At 46.6% G+C, this 19,830-nt stretch overlaps 1 protein-coding gene across 2 annotated transcripts in view; it reads left to right on the top strand.

Annotated features, from left to right (window-relative positions):
* The window catches only part of LOC106652122 (serine/threonine-protein phosphatase 4 regulatory subunit 1-like), a 123,639-nt gene that overhangs the window by 78,053 nt on the left and 25,756 nt on the right, over positions 1–19,830 (top strand). Inside the window, exon 1 of one of the 2 annotated variants that reach the window (XM_014370909.2) lies at positions 12,486–13,421. The exons of the other annotated variant lie outside the window; for it this stretch is intronic. The gene's annotated coding sequence lies outside the window, so the exon portion shown is untranslated. Of the gene's footprint in view, positions 1–12,485; positions 13,422–19,830 lie in introns of those variants that run through there. 2 annotated transcript variants of the gene reach the window in all.

Raw genomic sequence — 19,830 nt, 5'->3', positions numbered from 1 at the left:
AAGTCGCGGGGAATGGCGCGAGCTTATAAGAAGAAAAGGAAGTCATCGAGAGCGAACGAGCGGGCGGGGCTAGAGCTTAAACTTATGACGTTCCCATGATGACTATGCTCTCCGCGTGTCATCTCTCTATTTTAAATTTAATAAACGCGCGTTTGGCTGAAAACAAAAAAATAGGGGGACAACTTCTCGATCCGCAAACGATCCCAGTTAGAGAGAGACACTAGCGTCGAGCGTACTTATGGCTTCACGGTTGCTTTCGAAAAGCTGCACACAATAAGATCGCTTTTCAAGATCGTCGAAGCTTTTTTATTTATCCTTTTTTTTTTTGAAGAAAAAAGCTCGACGACGATCCGATGCTTTATTACAAATGAATGCTATGGTTAAAGTATCATTATCTAATGCTTCGTTGCCTTTGAGCATGTATTCCATTGTGTTCGTTATATGCTGCGTGCACAAAACGAGAGAGTAAGTGGTCGTGGGTACCCATGTACATGTACGAGCGAGTTTTAAGCACCTCTCGTCGTCGTTTGCCAAAGAAACGGCGGCGGTCGGCGTCGGCGTATATACTTTCCGACGTGCGCTGCGTCGTTATATATCAAAGTGTTTCTTTCCTAGCTACACAGCGAGCAGCTTACAGATGCAAATAAGGCGCATGGGTAATATTAACGTTGCACATGAAACGATTGGTAAATGTATATCGATCGAAGCTCGAATCGGTCGCTCGCAAATTAAACGAGAAGAGATTTATAAAATTGTATCGATGCACAGCTCTCTCGAGAAGTCCAAGTGCGTTCGTTGCAGCGGCATCGATTGGTTCTCGAAAATAACTCAAGCTTTCCGCGCGATGATAAAATTCCGCGTGGGGCGGTGTGGGTGAAGCTAACATGCACACACACACACACACACACCCGCGCTTGCCAGCACCCCTCTCGTGTTAGGTGGCACATCCTGCGCAGCAGCCACGCGCTCGCTCGCGAGTTATGCAAAAGATTTTTCGCAAGAGTTTCTCTTCGCGTGTGCAGTACAGAGAGAGAGAGAGAACCGGCCGCCTCTATATAAGCCTCTATCTCTTATATATACGTATAATACGAGTGACAGATGACGCCTACGCGTCGAGAATATGCCACAACTATAGTCCAATGTGCTGCTGCAGAGCTTGTAGAGCTCGCGGACTCCGTATTATACGACATATATTTATAACTGCGCTTGCGGTTTTCCCGTATGGTTAGAATAAGAGAGAGAGAACTACTTATAGAAAAGAGATTTTCCGTCGACTCTACCAAGAGTTATTTTCATTTTTTTTTGCTCTCTCTCTCTCAGCAATAATTGATAACGTACTCGTATCATTACGAAATAATCATATCTCTAATGAATGTCTCTCTTTTTTTCTGCTTCCAGGTGAGTCTCGTTTTGTGTATCATTGTGTCGACTATGTAAAACCACCTCGTTTTCCAACGGAGAAAACGTAATAATGGTTTGACGCGCGCGGAGAGATTATCCGCCGACGTAGTCGTCGTCGTCGCCGCTGGGTGAGTAAGCGCATTTGTCAGCTTCATTAGTCAGCGCGTCACGTGTCTAAATTTGCAGTGCGGCGGCCGCGCGCAAGGCAACGGTTCACGTTGCAGTGCGGCGCAGTGCAATACCGCGCCCGAACTTGGCTCCGCGCTGCACTTGTGTTCTCGCAAAAGTACACGCGCGCGTGCGCGTGGATGAAAAAAAAATGCCAAAAAAAGCGCGATGAGTAATTTTTTGCTCGTGGCAGTTGTTAAAAACAAAAAAATATCGAGTTTAAACCGAAATTTCAAACATAATTCTTAACTTTGATCCCGTTATTTTTTTTCACGAATGTCAGCTAGTCTCGATTTTTCTAAAAATAATTATTCCAAAATTTTTCGTTGAACCCTCGCTCGTAAAAAAAATTATATCGCTCGTTTCTCTACAATTTACCTCGAGCGCGCAACATCGAGCAGTACTATATAGCATTATGAATAAAAAAGCTCAGCCGGTCGAAAAATCTACGTTTTACAACGAGCTACAACAGTTCGAGCGAGTGTTGAAGCCTCGCAGCAATGACGTGTCGGAGTGCGCCGCGCCGCTCATTCATGAAGTTGCACACACACACACACGCACTACACGTTTTATACTTACTCTCTAGTGCGCTCGCTCGCTCGTAGTATAGTACGGTAGTATTATAGCAAGTATAGCCGCGCTTACGTTTGAAATAATTTTTTCTCTCTCTCTCTCTCTCTCTCTCTCTTACTCCAACGCCGCGCCGCTGGCTGTTAAACTTTTGACGTCATTTATATATTTTCTCGGCACGGATAAAAAGCGTGACGCAAGTTATTCATCACTTTTTCCTCGAACGCGAACGAGTGTATGGTATATAGTATAGTACACGCGCGCGCGCACACATCCGCTGCAGCATTAATGCGCTTTACACACATTATTCGCAGGCGCTGCACTGAGCGCTAAATGAGTCGCGATCCATCGAGTTATCGAATTATTATATCAGCTTGGAAATTGTGTGTAATTATAATTCTCATCGGTGCGAATTAACGACTGCTACTAGCTGCTACTACGTGTAGTAGAGGCCCCTGCTGCTGGCTGCCTGCCTGACTGTGTGTTTAATAATTTTTCGTTCCGAGCGACCGGTCTTGTGGCGCGCCGCTCGATTCTCTTCCTCCTTCACCGCCACTGCGTCGCGATTTCGCGTTCTTTCTCTCGCTTCTTTCCACGTTTCCGCAGGGCGAGAGAGAGACTTTTCACACTGCAAATAAGAGAGAGAGAGAGAGAGACAGAGAGGAAAAAACTCGCCACTTTTCCTCTATTTATACACGAGCATAAGCTTCGAGAGTTAAACAGGCCATTCATTGCTATATAACTCGAGGAGCTGCTGCTGCTATGCAGTGCGGAGTCACGCACGTTTACGCACACTTGCGAGTCTCTCTCTCTCTTTCTTAAAGCAGTCGTGTCACCGGTCGCGCATTATGCACACACACACACACACACATACGAGATATCCCCTCGTTAGCCTCGCGCAAGTTATATATTTCGTGCGGTGCAATTTCGTTTTATCGATACGAGCTTTTTTTATATGCCCGCAAGGACTCGTCATCGTCGTTGCATAAACAGATGAATCGAAGAGTACAGTGAGAAAATCAAATGGCCGATGAGTCATTCTTCAAGCTGGTATGGAAGAAAATGGCGTAGCTCGCGTCGGCTTTCGGCGCATAATTGGCTCGTATAATAGAGTTCGAGATGAGTAGCCGAGCTTTATGAGCGCGTATTATGTACGTCGAGCGCGATGTACTGGTCTCGGTGCAGCAGCAGCTCAGCACACACAGGTACTCAACGATGCCTATACATAGTAGTTACGTATGTAACTCGTATACGCGCGTATGTGTCGTCGCGTACATGTGGAGCTCATTGACATTTTATCCCTACTACCGTTTGCACCGTTACTACGTGTATGCGCGCCTGCTATGTACACACATTCGCATCGCGCATTTTGTCGTCGTCGTCGTCGTCGTCGTCGTCGTCTTGGCTGCAACGCGTTGCATTCGGTCCATTCACCGGCTTATTCTCTCGGCTCGACTCGGCTCTCTCTCTCTGTATGTCTCCAGCCGTTCCACTGTATTTGCGCATTCCAGTGCAGAGCCCCGTTTCTCGCTCTCGCTCTCTCTCTCTCTCTCTGCATGTGCATTATACATACGCACAGAAATGCCAGAGCTTCTGCTGCTGCTGCCGCTGACGTTGTGTAAAATAAAATTCCGCACGCGTATCAACGTATATAGTCAAAACGAGCCTCGCGAGCTTCGAAGAGCTTCTTTCTCGATTTTTTATCTTGTTTCAGCTGCAGCAGCACCACGTATGTGATAATTTGCGGATAATTCGTGTACAGAGGATCAAATCGTACAGACTGTAATGTTCGCGCTGATATCCGCAAATTTCCGCACCAAGTTGATTTCTGGCGCCATCGACGTTATAATACGTTTGCGCTATACAATATACAGCTAAAAAAACTTCCTGGAAGAGTTTGCCCGTGTGCCCCGACGCGAGCCATCGGAGACAGGCGTCACGTGCATCGATAATGACCTGCGGGGCGACACGTGAGCTCACGAGCTTCGCGCGCGCGCGCAGGTATTATCTCGCGCGGTGTCCGTGCATATACGAGAGAGTTTAAGCGGCTACGTACACTGCAGCGAGCCAACTGATCGCCATCGTTTATGCACGCACACACACGTTTTGTTTTTGGCGCTGCTCTCTTCGTTACGTCGAATTACGTATTGTGCATGGCTCGTTTATGCTACCGAACGTGTACGCAAACGGCCGCCCCGAGTTTTTTCATTGTAAATAATATCACGTGTCGCGAAATAAATACGCACACCGCCGAGTAATATTCGTATATATAGCTGTGATGCATCGCGTAAGCCATGCTATGACGTTCGCGACGTGGTGTCTATGTACGCCACACACGCGTGTAACGCGTGCAAAATGCAGTGCTATTCGCGGCAGAGAAAGAGAGAGAGAGAGAGAAAGAGGCTACGCGCGCATTAACATTGTAATGTAAATGGCATAGTTGAGGCAGAAATTCTAATTTATTTAACGATCCGCGCGCGAGCGGTATAACGCGTACGCGTTAAGCGTTAAAGGCCTCTTCCCCCCCCCCCCCCCCCCCCCCCCCCCCCCCCCCCNCCCCCCCCCCCCCCTCCCTCGACCTCGCCTCGTGTTTGTGCTGCTGCTTGCATCGCTCGCGCCGGATGTGACGCTGAATTTCGTCGATTTTTCACGCTCGAAATGTTGACTGATCGTTCACGCTCGCTCGGCTCGGCCGAGTATACAGAGAAAGAGAGACGCAGCAATGAAGCATCAGCAAGCAGCGGCAGCTGGGGAAAATTTTCTCACCGAATATTATCATTACTCTCTCTCTCTCTCTCTCTCTCTCTCTTGTGCGCGATGGTAATTGTGAGCCGCTTTGCAAGGATTCGTTAATTACCTTCAATTTCCGCGAGACATTCCTGACATATTATGGGTGTGTATGTGTGTGTGAGTGTTAAGGATCGAGAAAAGGAGCATATAGAGCGACTTGGCCATATCGATTGTCGACGCACGTGTACACCACGCTCGCTATCTATTGTACGAAGCATAGGCGCATACATAATGTGTCACTTTTATGAATGGCGCGTAGACGTTCTCTTGTGCGACGAATCATCGGACGTCGATGACGCGGGACCCCCGATGTGTTATGCGCAAACATGCTGCAGCACGACTACGAAGTAACACACACACACACACACACGTTTTACGAAACGCCTCTCTCTCTTTCTCTCTCTCTCTCTCTTATGCCTCGCTAATCTCGTAACATCTAGGACAAATATGTACACGATCTTTCGCCTTCTCATTACACGCCCGAGCTTTTATATCTACACCTATGTGGATAGATATATAGTACGTGTGTATATGTATGTGTATGCGCGCGGGCTGTCTGTTTATAGACGCGGCCCCGGAGATCTCGCGCCGCAGCCTACGAATCGCGAAACCCGCGTGGGTGCCCCGCGTTTCCGCTTCTTATGTATATAGAGGTGCCTATATAGGTATGCGTGCGTCCAATTGCAAATCAAGCCTACTTTATAATATTATACAAATAAGAGTTTTTTTTTAAGCACGCTCGCGTGGATTATAATATGAAATGTCGTCGAGGATTTCGCAAAATTCCCCGTCGGTGGTCCCCGCCGCTGGTATGTGCTAATATACCGCTTCGATTATATATCTGTATAATATGCACGACAATTTTATTTTCACTTCTGTATACCGATAATGTACTCGATATGCGACTTTTGATCGACGAGCATGCATGTATCGCTGAAAAAGTTGTAACCATAATCGAGCTTTCACAACCGTCATCGTCGTCGTTAAGGACGTTAGGGACCTTTGGGTCAAGATGGGCCACGAAGTTGAGACTTCGGGAATCGATAGTTGAAAACCCTTGGAACAGTTGCGTCCCCAACGTTCCTAAAACGTTTGACACCGAGTGTTGTAATGCGTATACGTCATCAGCGGAACTCGTGCGCGATTATACAAGTGAAAGATGCGTGTGGCTGTACAGTATACTCGATAACATTTATAATCTTTATATACGTACAACCGCGCGATGAACTTGGAACTTGAATTATTATAGATGAGTTTTCGACAAACCGTTTTCGACAAAAATACCTCGGCTTACGAGTTAGAGCTATACGAGAGCGAGCTTATTTTTCACCTTAACGGGTCTTTCTCTCTCTCTTTCACTATTTCAATTATGCGAATGAACGCGAGCCGCATTCCGCAAATTCCCTTCTCATAGTTCTCCTTTACTTATGTGTTTTTTTTTCTTCATCTTTCTCCTTTTTTTCTCTTTTCCTCCTTCATCGTTTTTTTTTTCTTCATCGAGTAACGCGCGTACGCGTATGTATTAAATACAGCTGGTTTTTTCGTGAGCAACGCGGGGTTAAGCACCGATGATTTTTGTCAAAGTCGTCGTCATTCGTGGAAAATAACTATATACGCACTCCTTGAAGTGTCAAAGAAAAACTAATATCATTCATACGGTTGTTTGGGCATATGCGCGGGGAGACTCTCCGAGACCGAGAGACAAAGACGAGCCTCTCGCGCGAGCCAAGTGTGTATAACCCATGTAATAGTAAATGGTGAAATAAAAGCTCATTGTCGGCAGATGTTTAGTACATGTTCGCAGTACAGCGCACAGCCTTGAGAGTGACGACGATGATCGTTCGACGATCTCTCCCTCTCTGTACAGTACAGCTATAATAAATAACAAATCAAAAAAGCTCACACATACGCCCGCAATCAAAGTTACGAGAAGATCGCGATGGATGAGATGGCGATCGTCGATGAGAGACGTCAATAACAACAACAAACAAATGTGTTTAGTTCGATATGTCGGTGCGCATGTGGGGAACACCAAGCCGCGGAAAAAACAACAGCCCAGACCTTCGTGGAGAGCAGCAGAAGCAGCAGCACAGACAGACGTTCGTTAATATTCTTCGACTTGCGCACGACGAGGACGATCCTCACGATGCGATAAATCAGCGCGCAGCTCGCGATGGGTATCACGAAAGGAAAAACCTTGAAATTATTCATATAATATGTATAAATATATAGGCGCGCGAGCCCTTAAAAATAATTAATACAAGCAAATAGCTTATAGGCCCCCGAGTCGCTGCTGTGTGTACGTACTAAGAGCTTGAGAGCAGCTAAAGCACCACCACTATACACAAGCTACTATACATACCGGGGGCCTTTATATACACACGTATATACTTACAATCTTATTTCCGTTATTACGAAACATCCTCTCTCTCACTCTCTCTCTCTGTATCACAATAAAAAAATACTCGAACGAGCAACGGCCGGCAGATATAGCTTATCTGTGGCTGAGCTTCGCTTCAATCTCTCTCTCTCTCTTTCTCTCTTTCTCCTTTGCTGCTGCTGCCTTTGCCTTCGTGAATATGCTTTGCGTACGTAGCAGCAGCAGCAGCAGCAGCAGCAAAAGCAGCAGCGAGCGAGATTTACATTGATATTCCGAATATTAACTCTCTAAATCGACTGTAACATACACATAGCCTTAATTTCCGGCCGCGCTGTGTGCTCACTCTCCTTTGGTTTTTTGCGACGACTCTCTGCATACACTGCGTGTATGAGAGAGAGAGAGAAGGTTCTCGCACAACGTAGTTATATATACTGTGTGCCGTGCACAGCACGTCTCGAGGCACACAAGGGCAGCAGCAACAGCAGCAGCAGCAGCGACGACGTGTTTTTGCGTTTATGAAATTCATGCCTCCCCGCAGCCGCGCGCACTATACGGATTCTCGCAGCGACTCGCTAATATAACGTAGTAGCGGTATAATTGCTATGCTCGTCCGAGCTTTGACTTTGCAGGCTCGCTCTCTCCTCTATGTGTTTATCCTGCTGCTGCTGTTGCATTGTATACGCACTCTTGATGGGGAGAGGATGAAAAGACGAAGCTTTGCTCTAGCCTCGTCGTCGGCGGCGTTATAAACTCTCGATGCGCCGCTGCGAGGAGAATGTGCGGCCGGCCTCGCGCTTCCGCCGACTCGCTCTTCTTCCTCTCTCTCTCTGATCTCTCTCTCTATCGGTTTTGCAAAATACATAGCGTCGCGGTAGTACCGATGTACGACGAAGACGCTGAAAAAAATTCGTACATTGCGAAATACATTCGTCGCGAGATTATAAATAATGTGTAGCCGAGCGCAGTTTTGGAGCCTAATATGGAGCTCTTTCTCTATACACATGCACATGGCATTGTACATAGGCTAAGCCATAGTTAGCGTGATGGTCAAAAAATCTTTTTTTCTTAAATTATGTACTTTTGAAGAGTACATAGAAAATTGAAAATCCTGAAAGTTTCAGCCCTCTAGGTCCAACCCTATTGAATTATCAGGGCTTCGAAGTTGAATTTTATTTTTCTGCTGATATTCTGCTGGAAATTCTGATTTTCTGGGGTTAATAAAAATTGATGAAAAAATTGTTGAATCATGGTTTTTAATGTAAAATTTGATGCAAAATTCAAATTTGTACTTCAAAATCATATTAACAAGTTGAACTCCCATAAATATTGTAATATGTTCATCGATACATCAAATTACAACTTCTGATAAATTTTGGTTATCGGCAGACAAACAGACTTCATTATTGAGCTTAATATGTGTCAAGAATCAAAGAAAATTGGAGAAAAATCATGTATCTATAATATATATATTAGCCCATATGTATATAAGCTCTCTTTGCAGCTCACTTTCTGGGCGCTTCCTTCCCCTCTCGCTTGCCACAGCCGACGCACGGAGAGTTCTTCCTCTCTCTTTCCGGTCTGTCTTGCCTCTGCTGCTGCTGCTGCTGCTATACGCATCTCTACATACACCTATATATACGCACAAACTATATAGACAGCAGCAGCAGCAGCAGAGGCATTGCGACTTCGTAACGCGTTCCACGCGTGTGCAATATGTACATCGTCATCGTCTCTTTTCTTTCTCTCTCTCTCTTATTCTGCGCTTACATAGTGGTAGCGCGCGAATGCAGACCTGCTGCTGTTGATGCCTGTGTGTAGTGTGTGTGTGTATTATGATGGCCTGTTTTCTTGGGAGCCTGGGTTATGTGTTACTACCACGACCACTGCGCGCGACCACCATCGCTGTTACTACGACTGCTTATGTAGTACTACTATATACTACAACTAATGCTACAACTTCCACTTCCACTTCATATACGGCGTAGCTCTAAATATCCGGTCACCGAGTTGAGGATCTCTCTTTCTCTTTCTTGCTGTACTGCGAATTACGAATTTTAATGATTTATTTCATCCTGCTGATACAAGACGACGACGCTTCTTTTTGCAATTCTGCGAAAATACTCGGTGTCTTTTTTTTCTGAACTTCGGGTGTGCTGCTGCTGGTGTATGTATAGGAGTAATATACAACTCGCTTATCATTAGCCTGGCGTACGTGTAATAATGTAATGCTGCTGCTAGCAGCAGCCACCTCGTTCAGCTTATCAAACTATTACGAGCTCGTACGAGCGCTCAGCTATTTCGTTCGTATTATTTGTTTAGAAATTTCGCAACAATGAAAAAATATGGTTTCGTGCGTGTGTATCGCGCGCCGCTGCTGCTACTGGCGCTCCGCATTATTATACGACGCTCAAACAAGAGCGAGAAGATTTAGTCCAAGGTGGCGCCAATTTCTATCTGGTTGAACTCATTATATAGCTCGTAATTGTATTATTCTTTTTTTTTTATAATACAATAATATGACGCCTCGATTGGGTACACGTACATTGTTCCCACGGGCGACGCAATCAATATTTACACTGTCTAATCGACTACGAGCTCATTAGCATTTGGCGCGCTGGAAATTCCTCGTGGTTAGACGTAGAATCTAATTCGGTACGAAAAAGACATGGGTGAGACGACAAATTTCTCGACAAAAATCATGGAAATGTCACTGATTCATTTGCGGTGCCTCTGCAAAAGTGTTTAGTGAGCTTTAGCCACCCGAGCCTAGACTTATTAATGTACTTGCGAAAGCTCTGCCCTGCATATGCACTATTGGTATATCGTATTTACCTGTGTGGCAACGAATTAAATATTAGCAGCAGCTCGCTCGGCTCGGCTCGGCTCGGATCGGGAGCAGAATCGATGGTGGCGATCGATTATCGCATCGGTTGACGGGGCGCGCACGCGCGCAATCACTAATGCAAATCAGAGGAATATCGACTCCTCCTTCTCCTCGGTCTGCATTGCGTAAATAATATATATTATTGTGCATACAGAACGGGGGGGAAGGGGATATAGGGAGTCTGGACGTAATAGAAATAGCAACGATCGCCTATACATTATCGTGGCGCAGACTCGCGCGTGGTAGTATTTTCTACGTCTGTCTGCCGATTTGTGTGCCAGTGTCGCGCGTCTAGCGTGCTCCATAGTCTGGAGAGCATCGAAGTCGAGAATTATGTATACAAACGCAAAATTTGCCGCCGCTGCAACAGTACGCCTAACGTATCCCTCGATCGTTTAAACGTGTAATAATGATAATATATATAAACGCATGCAGCAGCGTACGATATATACCGGCTGAGCGAGCACGCGTCGTCGTCGTTGTCGTCGTCGCGCGCACGAACGGCTGTCGCGTCTCGGCATGTACTATACTACCACCTCTCGTTCACTCACTCTCGCACAGACACAGACACAGACACGCATGTATACACCGCCAATGGTATGCATGTAGGTATGCACATTTGTATATACACATGCCGATATCTGTGTGTGTGTCTGTGTATGTACGATATACTACTACTGCACCGTACGCGAGATATACGTTTGGATTATTGAACCAGAAGTCAATGAACTTCCGTTGGTCGAGAGACTCTGTTGCGACTCGCGCGCGTTACAATACGTATAGACACGTATGTTGTAATACATTGTTTTTTTTTGCGGTTAGCAAACGCGTACGTATACGCGTACAGCGCAGTCGTTATAATCGCCGCGTCTCTTTGCGCGCTTTGCTCGATTCAAAGAGCGCATACACACACGCATACACACATGCGTGCGAGAGAGCTCAAAAAAGTGTATACCAATAGAGAGCTTTGATCCTTGACAGCCACCAGTGAATCATCGATTTTCACCCACGTACAAAAGCCGAAGAAAAGGCGCTCTCTCGTCGCAAGCTCGCAAGCGCAAGCCACGCACGAGGTGAACACGCGGCGGCTACAAAGTCGCGCGCCGGCTGCGCGCGTAACATCATCGTGTGCCGCTCCAAGCGTCATCGTCGTCGTCGCTCGTCGTGTGATCAAGTGTGCATCTTTCCCTCTCTCTCTCTCTTTCTTTCCTAAACCTATCAAGTGTTTATCTATTGTAAGCTTTTATTCGTGCTATTGTTAAAAATCTAAGAAATTTTGTAACCTCTAATTGTACAACGAAATTGAGCCTTACGGCGTAATACACCTAGGCGTAATAAATTCTATTTCAATCAATCTCTCTCTTTCTTGTCACAATCGTCGCTCGTACATTGCAAGCACACACGATGTGCGGCTTACGCGAGTTACATCTAGAAGCTCTCTCTCCTCTTCTCCTATATGATATATCCGCCGAATTATACACAGATATATAACGCGTCGCGTTCCTCGCATAGCTCTGTTATATAGTAGTATACAGCGCTGTGCTGCTACGCTTGTTTTTCTGCGCAGATGCACGTCGCGCAGGTGCCGCCACCGCCGCCGCTTATGTGTATGTGTGTATGTACGCATGTACACTCGGCGCGTCTCTCCTTCTTTTTCGTCGTCTCTCTCTCTCTCTCTGCCTCTGCCTGTATATATTTGCGAGAACTGCCATTTCGCTACATATACGTATACTACTCTGTGATACACACATACATGCGTGCGTGTGCACGGTACGTCTGCTTTTCTGCGCGACGCGCCGCAGTGCCGAGCAGCGGCGGCGGCGGCGGCGGCGGCGGCGGCGGTGGTGGTGGTGGTGGTGACTGGTGACTGGTGTGCGCTCGTAGTAGCAGTGGTGGGGACAGGGGGGTGAGAGAGAGTCGGAGTAGTGTACGTGCATGTGTACACACACGTATATTACGTGCTCTCTCTCTCTCTCTCTTGCCTGCGAAATAGAGTTTATAGCGCCTATATAGCGAAACGCGCCGATTCGCGAAGAGAGTTTCGGTGTGTGTATTCAGGCAGTAGCGGCCTCTCTCGCCGCCGCCGCCGCTGCTGCTACTCCGCGCTACGGCCGCTCAGTGCGCCTCGGGCCGCCGGCAATAGTGGTGCTGTGCTACGTGTGCTGTATATAGCAATAATACGTCATTATTATTATATCTGTATAGTAGTACAGTGCGCGAAAACAGCTATATATATATATATATATATATATATATATGATACATACACAAACTCGAGACTGCGCGTATACATAGATATACGCGTGTGTGTGCGCGTGTGTGTGCGTCGTAATTGCTCCACATTATAATCGTATAAATACTAAATACGTGTGTGTGTGCAGTGCACAAATTGCTCCTGCGCTACTGCTGCTGCATACTCACTTCTGTGCGTTATAATAATAAATACATTGCACCATCGAATCGTCGTACATGTTATTGTATTTTTTTTTTTTCTGTTTGGTTAAATAAGATATATGATGAGGTGTGCGCGTGTGTGCAGTGTGTAAAACAACAGTGTGAGAGCCGATGAATATATTGCATCGGCCGCGGGACAGCGAAGTGATACTACTGGCCGCGTAATTTTACCCACGTGTCTTCGACGGCTTGCCGCAATTGTGCTACGAGAGAAAGAAAATCTACCGATAATCCTGCTGCGAACTTACCACCCGACTAAACGACGACGTGCTTTGCTACATGCGTGTGTTGTCTCGTGCATCGTCGTCGTAAAGTGTGCCTTCGAATCGGCGAATAATCGATAATAATGTGCTCGAAACAATCGCCCATCGTCCGCGTTTCGCGGCGATGCGAGGAGACACGCTCGCGAAAAGTGGCGACCACCGCCACCGGTAGAGCCGAAATCATAACGACGACGACGTGCCTCGGTCGTCCTCGGCGCTATAACATAAGCAGCAGCCACCGCCGCTGCAGTATTAGCAGTAGTAGTAGTGGAACGAGAAAGAGAGAGGAAGGAAAAAAAGAAAAAGTAATAGTATCAGTGGTGCCGCGTTCAAGAGGAAGCAACAGCAGCAGCAGCAGCAGCCACGAAGCGGAAGCGACGCTCGGCTCGATTGACGTCACGCTTCCTTTGCTGCGCTACGTACTACTACGCCGTCGTCGTTCAATGCCTCCTAGAAAAGAGAGAACTGCGCGAAACACACTTTTAGGATGCTGCTGAATTTTTATATGCTGGTACGTCGACGAGAGTGAGTTTTGAGAAATCATGCATGTGTGTGTGCTGCGCTGCGCTCTGTGTCGTGGTTTCGTCGCGCCCCCCCTGCTTCTTTTTTTTTTTTTATTGCGCGCGAAAGGCGCGAACGAAAAAACGCAGCGAACGTAGGATTAAGTATAGCATAAGAGTAAGCGACAAAATAGATGAAAAACGCGATTCGTTGTTTGTGTGCATCTACTACGTCGTTCGAGGAACAAACAAGTGACTGTGCTAAGTGAGTTCTCGCATATGCACGTACATGCATACACAGATGCATCGAGAAATAATGACAATTGCGCGCGCTCTCGTACACACGTCTATATATAATATATATCGAAAATATCATCGCGTGCAGTTTCTGTGTGCCTCGGCAGCGGCGGCGGTGCTCTTTCTCGCTCTCTCTTTTCTCTGTCTGCGACACACAAATGCCGCTATTGTGTATGCGACGGTGCGACGACGAGAGAATCTCTCTTCTCCACTGCTGCGTCGCGCTGCTCATCGTCGTCGTTCGCATTCTTACCCGCGCCACTCTATGTGCGTTATACAGCTGCTTATTTTTCTTTTTTTTTTTTGTTTTGCGTTTTTGCGATTTTTCCGAGAAATCTCGAAGTCTCGAGTCGTCGTCGATATTTACCGCTAAACACACACGGATATACGCGCTATTTCAGACTGGCGCCTGTGTGTGTGTGTTTGTGTGACGTAAGAGAAAATTTTCGCGCATGTTTTCTTGACACTTGTTGCACATCTTGCGTATTAGTGCGCGCGTTACATTATGCACCTACGCGTTATGCGTCTGTGTAGGCAGTAAGCAGGCATATACATTGCATCGACGTTTTTCTAGTCGCGCCAGCAGTCGCGTACATAACATCAAATAGGCCGCGCCGATGCGCAGTACTTTTACGCGGATTTTTGCGCCGCTCGTTAGCTCGTATCGGCTCAGCGGTGTTTGTGTTTCTCTTTTTCTCTTTTTCATTTCTGTACTCGTGTCGCGCTGATACGGGTCCGAGAGTGTGCCATCGGATTTTCCGCGAATTTCTCGCGCGCTAAAATAACAATGAGTCGAGTGAGATTCGTCGATATTTCAGATAAACGACAGTTAATAGTTCTACGATAACGTAGATTTTTTACAGTTCTTCGATCGAATTAAAATTTCGATTTAAGGAATCAGACTCGTTTATTATAAATTTCTCGGATTCTTTTTTTTTTCTCTTTTTCTCTCTTCGCGCGATAAAATAATACGGCAAGTTTATAATCGCTCGATATCAAACGCGGCTCTCTTCTTCCGATGATGGGTCTCTCACTCCGCTGCGCTGCGGAGTTGGCTGGCTGCGCTCTGTGTTCTCTTCACATCGTGTGTGTTGTACACACTACATATATATTATATATATATATATCTGTATATAAAATACTTTGCACAGACACACATACTCGCACGCAGCGGGGCGGAGCTTTGGCTCGCAGAATTTCGAAAGATTCGAGAACGCGCGCGGCTTGGCGAGGCGAGCGAGACGAGCGCGGGCTCTCCGAGGAGAGAGAAAGAGAGCTCACAGGCAAGCAAGAGCGCGTCATCGCCCGTGTGCTGCCTCGCGAACGATGTCTTTTCCTTTCCCACGCCGCGTTGTGTGCTGCCGTTGCTTGCCTGTCTGCAGCGCGCGTGCTGTGTTTTCTGTGTGTATATATGTGTGTGTGTATGCGCTCTGTATATATACTGTGTTGCTTGCTCTCTCTCTCTCTCCGTACTCACTCTTTGCGCGCGTAATACTCTACACCACACACTCACACACACGCATCGGAATTTGTGGTTGTATGTCCGCGTGTGTGTGTGTGCGAGTTGTTGTCGGTAGTGTGCGTCTGCCGATGCAGACCGAAGCCACCGTACACTCGCAGCAGCAGAGAGCCTCGCAAATTCAACTCGCGCGCAGCACTCTTATTATGTACGAATGAAATTTCGGTCCCTCGCTTCGAGTCGCTATTAAGATGATAGGCAGTGGTTCTCAGCAGCAGCGCAGCTCTCGACTCCGCGATCGTTTGCTGTGTGGTGTGCTCGAAAAAGGAGAGAAAAGAAAAAAAAATAGTAGCGATACATTTGATACACGCGCAAAGGTCAAACACGCGGAGAGTTCGTTCTCTCGCTCGCTCGCTTGCGCGCCGCACCGCTCTTTGAAGTTCGCGAATAGAACATTTTCTTTCTTCTCTCTCTCTCTCTCTCTTGCTGGCTCTTTCTCTCTTTCGTTCGCTCACAGGCAGCACACACACAAATGTACCTACACACACGACCGAAGCTGCTGCTGATCGTAAAAAATTGCCCGTGTACATATATACGCGTTAAAAAAGAGGGGAAACCGGATGCGATATCGCGATTATCCCGTAAGCCGATGATGACGACGACGACGACGATCATGATGATGATTATGGTGATGATAATGATGATGATGCATCCTGCTGCCACCCTGCTTTTTCGACTCCGCTGTCCGCTCTTGCTTTCGTGTACAACGCGTAACGCGTATTAATGCACACGCACACATATGGTATTAATGAGTGGCGAGCCTTTTTAGCCTGCGTGTGTATACAGTACGATCACCTTGAATAATGCCAACAGCTTTATTTCTCGAGCTTTTTTATATATCGTTTGACAAAAAGTGAGATGCTGCTGCCATGGAGCCCCCCTACATACTACTCTTTATATACATAAGAAACGCGCGCGAAAAACGAGCTTTATATTATCCATTCACGTGTGGTATCCTCGTGTGTTTATATCTTTATCGTTGAGAACGGCTTCGCGTCATCGTTCCTTCGGGAGACTTTACGACTTTCGTGTCTCTGCTCCGATGTGTGTATCAACGCGTGTGCCGCGCGGCTGGCTGGCTGGGTTTTTTGTTTTTGTCGCCAAAAAATCTCTTTCGTCCTCAGGGCCACACACGAGCGCAAAATATCACACGCACCGAACAACGCGCGGCGTGCTTATCGATTAATGGCGTCCTGTTTTGAATGGATGCGAAGCAAAAAAAAAAGCCCAACATAACACACACACACACACAAACATACAAACAGGTCAATCACGCTCGGGTGTTCGCGCGCGAGAATGGCGCGCGTAATTTTTCTCGTGTTATTGGCGTCGTGTTATGTGTGAGTGTGTTTTTCGGACTCGTGCACTACTTCGACGTAGTAGCAGCCGCGACCACCTATATGTGTATTGCGCGCGCGCGTGTGACCCGAAACTTTGTTTACGATCGACTTTTAATGTGCTACGCAGTTGGACACGTGCACCGATGTGCGTATTTACACGTACGCACGTAGGAACGGAGTTTTCGCGTGCACACGTATACTTGTATATTAAGCCAGGCGGAGCGGTTTCACCCATAGTAGTCTGTCTGCGTCACGATGTGTAATCAGTTTTTCGATATTCGATACGTGGAGTAGAGTCTCGCCCCAAGTTTTGCACACACAACTCATTGTTTGTCTAAATAAATAGGGAAATTTTATAGACTGGTTGCATCATTTTAGTGTTTTATAAGAACATTTTTTGTATACGCTAAAAAGCTCGTTGATTGCTCGATCGATTCGGCACGGTATAACATTTAGAAAGTCCGCTAACAACGTTTTGCCATTACGTTGAAAATTTTATCGTATACAATAGCCACAAAATTGTGTAAACATCTCGCGGGACCGTAAAAATGATTTCGCGGGCTTCATTAAAAAAAAAAAAAAAATTGTCGAATGTCGAAAATCTGACGCGTGGCAAAAAATTCCTGCATTCGTTCGTACTCGATAACAAACGATATCACCATGTAAATGTAAAACATTCAAGAATGAGCAAAGATGCAGCAGCAGTAACAACAACAACAACAACGACAACAAAAAATGACCGTCTGCATCGGTAGCGAACGACCTTGACTCTCGCGATCGTTTTATATACGCAGCTCGTGCTGCAGCAACAGCAACAAGCATGTGCACAGTGGAAAAGCGCGTGGAATTTTCGCGCCTTGAGAACTTCGCGTCAGCAGCAAGAGCGGTGGTAGGCAGGCATAGCAGCGGTGCATCGGGTCGTCGCTCGCTCCGAGTATAATACTCATGTATGTGCACACAACCACGAGGGGACTCGCAAAGACAGAGAGAGAGGGAGGAGAAGCGATGCAAGGGAGGGGTATACCATCTCTCTCGAACTCCTCACTTGCTCCGAGACTACGTGTGCGATCTTGCATACCTTGCCTTTTCTCTTTAATATAATGCGCTATACGTGTATATATGTGTGTGTATATTGCCTCTAGCTAAGTGATCTTGAAATTTTCGCATCGACGATCTTCGTTGACACAGGCCAGACGTTTCTCTTCTCCCGACGTGTATCTAAATGAAGTTCTTTCTCTTTTTTTTCTCTCTTTTTTTTTATTCCCTGCACCAACCTTGAAATATATTTTTGAATTATGTTCACGCCGTGAAATATTTTTCACCGCCTGTATGTATATCTCGAGCATGCGGCAGCTCGAGAAAAGAAAGAAAGAGTTGTTTTTGCAGCACTCGAGCAAGCCCAGAGAGAGAGCGGCAGCGCGACACACGCAGACACTCAACGTGATATTTATCCCTTTTGCCCCCACGTGTCAATTGGCGTTTCGCGCGCTCTGCGCGGCGCATGCGAAAAAGAATTCGCCGTGCACAGCCCGCGCTTAGCGTGGCGTATAGTACACACGTATAACGTGTGCGATGCACTCTATATATATGTACCTATGCAGATTTTCGCATGCCTCGTTCTGCCGCGTGAGTGTGTACGTGTTTGTGCGTATGCGTGCGCTGTGCAGCACCACGAGGGCTGGTGGGGGTAATAGTAGAGTTACATACGGGGATTTTTTTTACAAACGCAGGCAAACTTGCTGCGTAGTGTGTGTGTGCGCGCGCATTCGCATTCGTAAACCTTCAAAAGTTCATCGCTCCCGTGCAATATGCAAACACACACACACACGCTCACACACAAGCTCGTCTGTGTTCTGCATGTGTCATTGTTGTTGTCGCCCGACGACGTAGCCCTTTCTATTTCATTTTTTTTTCGCCTCTCTTTTTCTCTCTTCTTCGCGCTCGCATGCGTGCGCTGCGGCGTGGTGGTGGTGTGTTTATACGCGCGTAAAAACAGGCGAAATGTTGCGGGTACACACGAAGCCTGCAAGCAAATACTCATTTTTTATTTTGCTTTTGCTTCGTACACATACGAAAAAAAAAGTTCCCATCTTCGCAGTTTTTTTTGTCGTTCAAATTCTTGTAAAAAAAGTGCATTTACTTTTCGCTTCTAGAGCGTGTGAATGAGGAGAGAGATTTGCGTAACATTCTCGAGGTACGATATTAAATTCATGGCTCTCAATGCCGTCTAGCGAGATTCTCTCGCGAGTATAAAAAAAAACGTTGTGTACCGTTAAATCCATTAAAAAATAAAAAAAAAGAAGGACCGAGCTAACTAATGAATCGAAATATCTTCATTTAGTAGAGGGGGGTTCTCTAGGCGCCTTGTCGACAATTTTAACTTCAAAGTCTCAAAAATTCCTTTCGAAAATCGCCATCGCACACTCAACCCGCAGAAGCAGCGCAAAAAAAAACAAAAAGAGAAACTGAATCTGAAATTCCCCTCGCGCGCATTATCATCATCGGTGTCGTCGTCGTCGTCGTCGCCGCTGCTGCGTCTGAAATATCTCGAAGGTCATCGACCTCTCCTCCTCGTTTCTCATTACTATATATCGCTATTCGGCCGTGGCACTTGGGTTGCTGCTGCTACTTCTTCGACTACTATCGAAAACTTCTAAAACACCACCAACCCGGTTGTTGATGCGCGCCCGGTGTTGTGTTTACCTTTTGTAGAATGATCCCCCTCTAAAAAAAATTGAATTAACGCATCGCTCTCTCTCTCTCTCTCACTTTGTCGCTTATTTCTTTTTTTTTTGCGCGCATTATGAACGCATAATACACGACGCAGACTAGATATAGAAGAAGTCAGCAGAGAGGAAGAAAGAACAAGGGCATCGTCCTCGGAGCTCTCTCTCTCTCTCTTCGAATGAAAATTCATTCTTCATATTATAATCACAGAAGCGGCAACGGCAGTATAACTCACGCGCGAACCTTGCGGCTTGTTTACGTCGCAACTCACATAGCCAATGCAGTGTAGTATGCATGTTTGCGCGCGCGCGCGTGTATATGTGTGTATGCGAATCCAAGAAGGTAGAGAGTACAAGAGAGGGAGAGAGCAAAAGGGCCCGAAGGGGGCCCGGGAGAGAGCGTGAGAGCGCGCCAACTCCCCACCATCGCCATCGCCATCACCACTACTAACTTGTGTATATAAACCGCGCTCCGCTATACTCGACTAACTCATGTGCATGCGAGAGAGAGAGAGAGTACCTGTGTTGTGTGCATGCA

The sequence above is a fragment of the Trichogramma pretiosum genome, unplaced genomic scaffold (assembly GCF_000599845.2).
Source record: "Trichogramma pretiosum strain Unisexual culture from Peru unplaced genomic scaffold, Tpre_2.0 scaffold13, whole genome shotgun sequence".
NCBI classification, from domain to species: Eukaryota; Metazoa; Arthropoda; class Insecta; order Hymenoptera; family Trichogrammatidae; genus Trichogramma; species Trichogramma pretiosum.
Note: the sequence above shows the minus strand (reverse complement) of the source record. Positions and strands in the feature narration are given on the sequence as shown.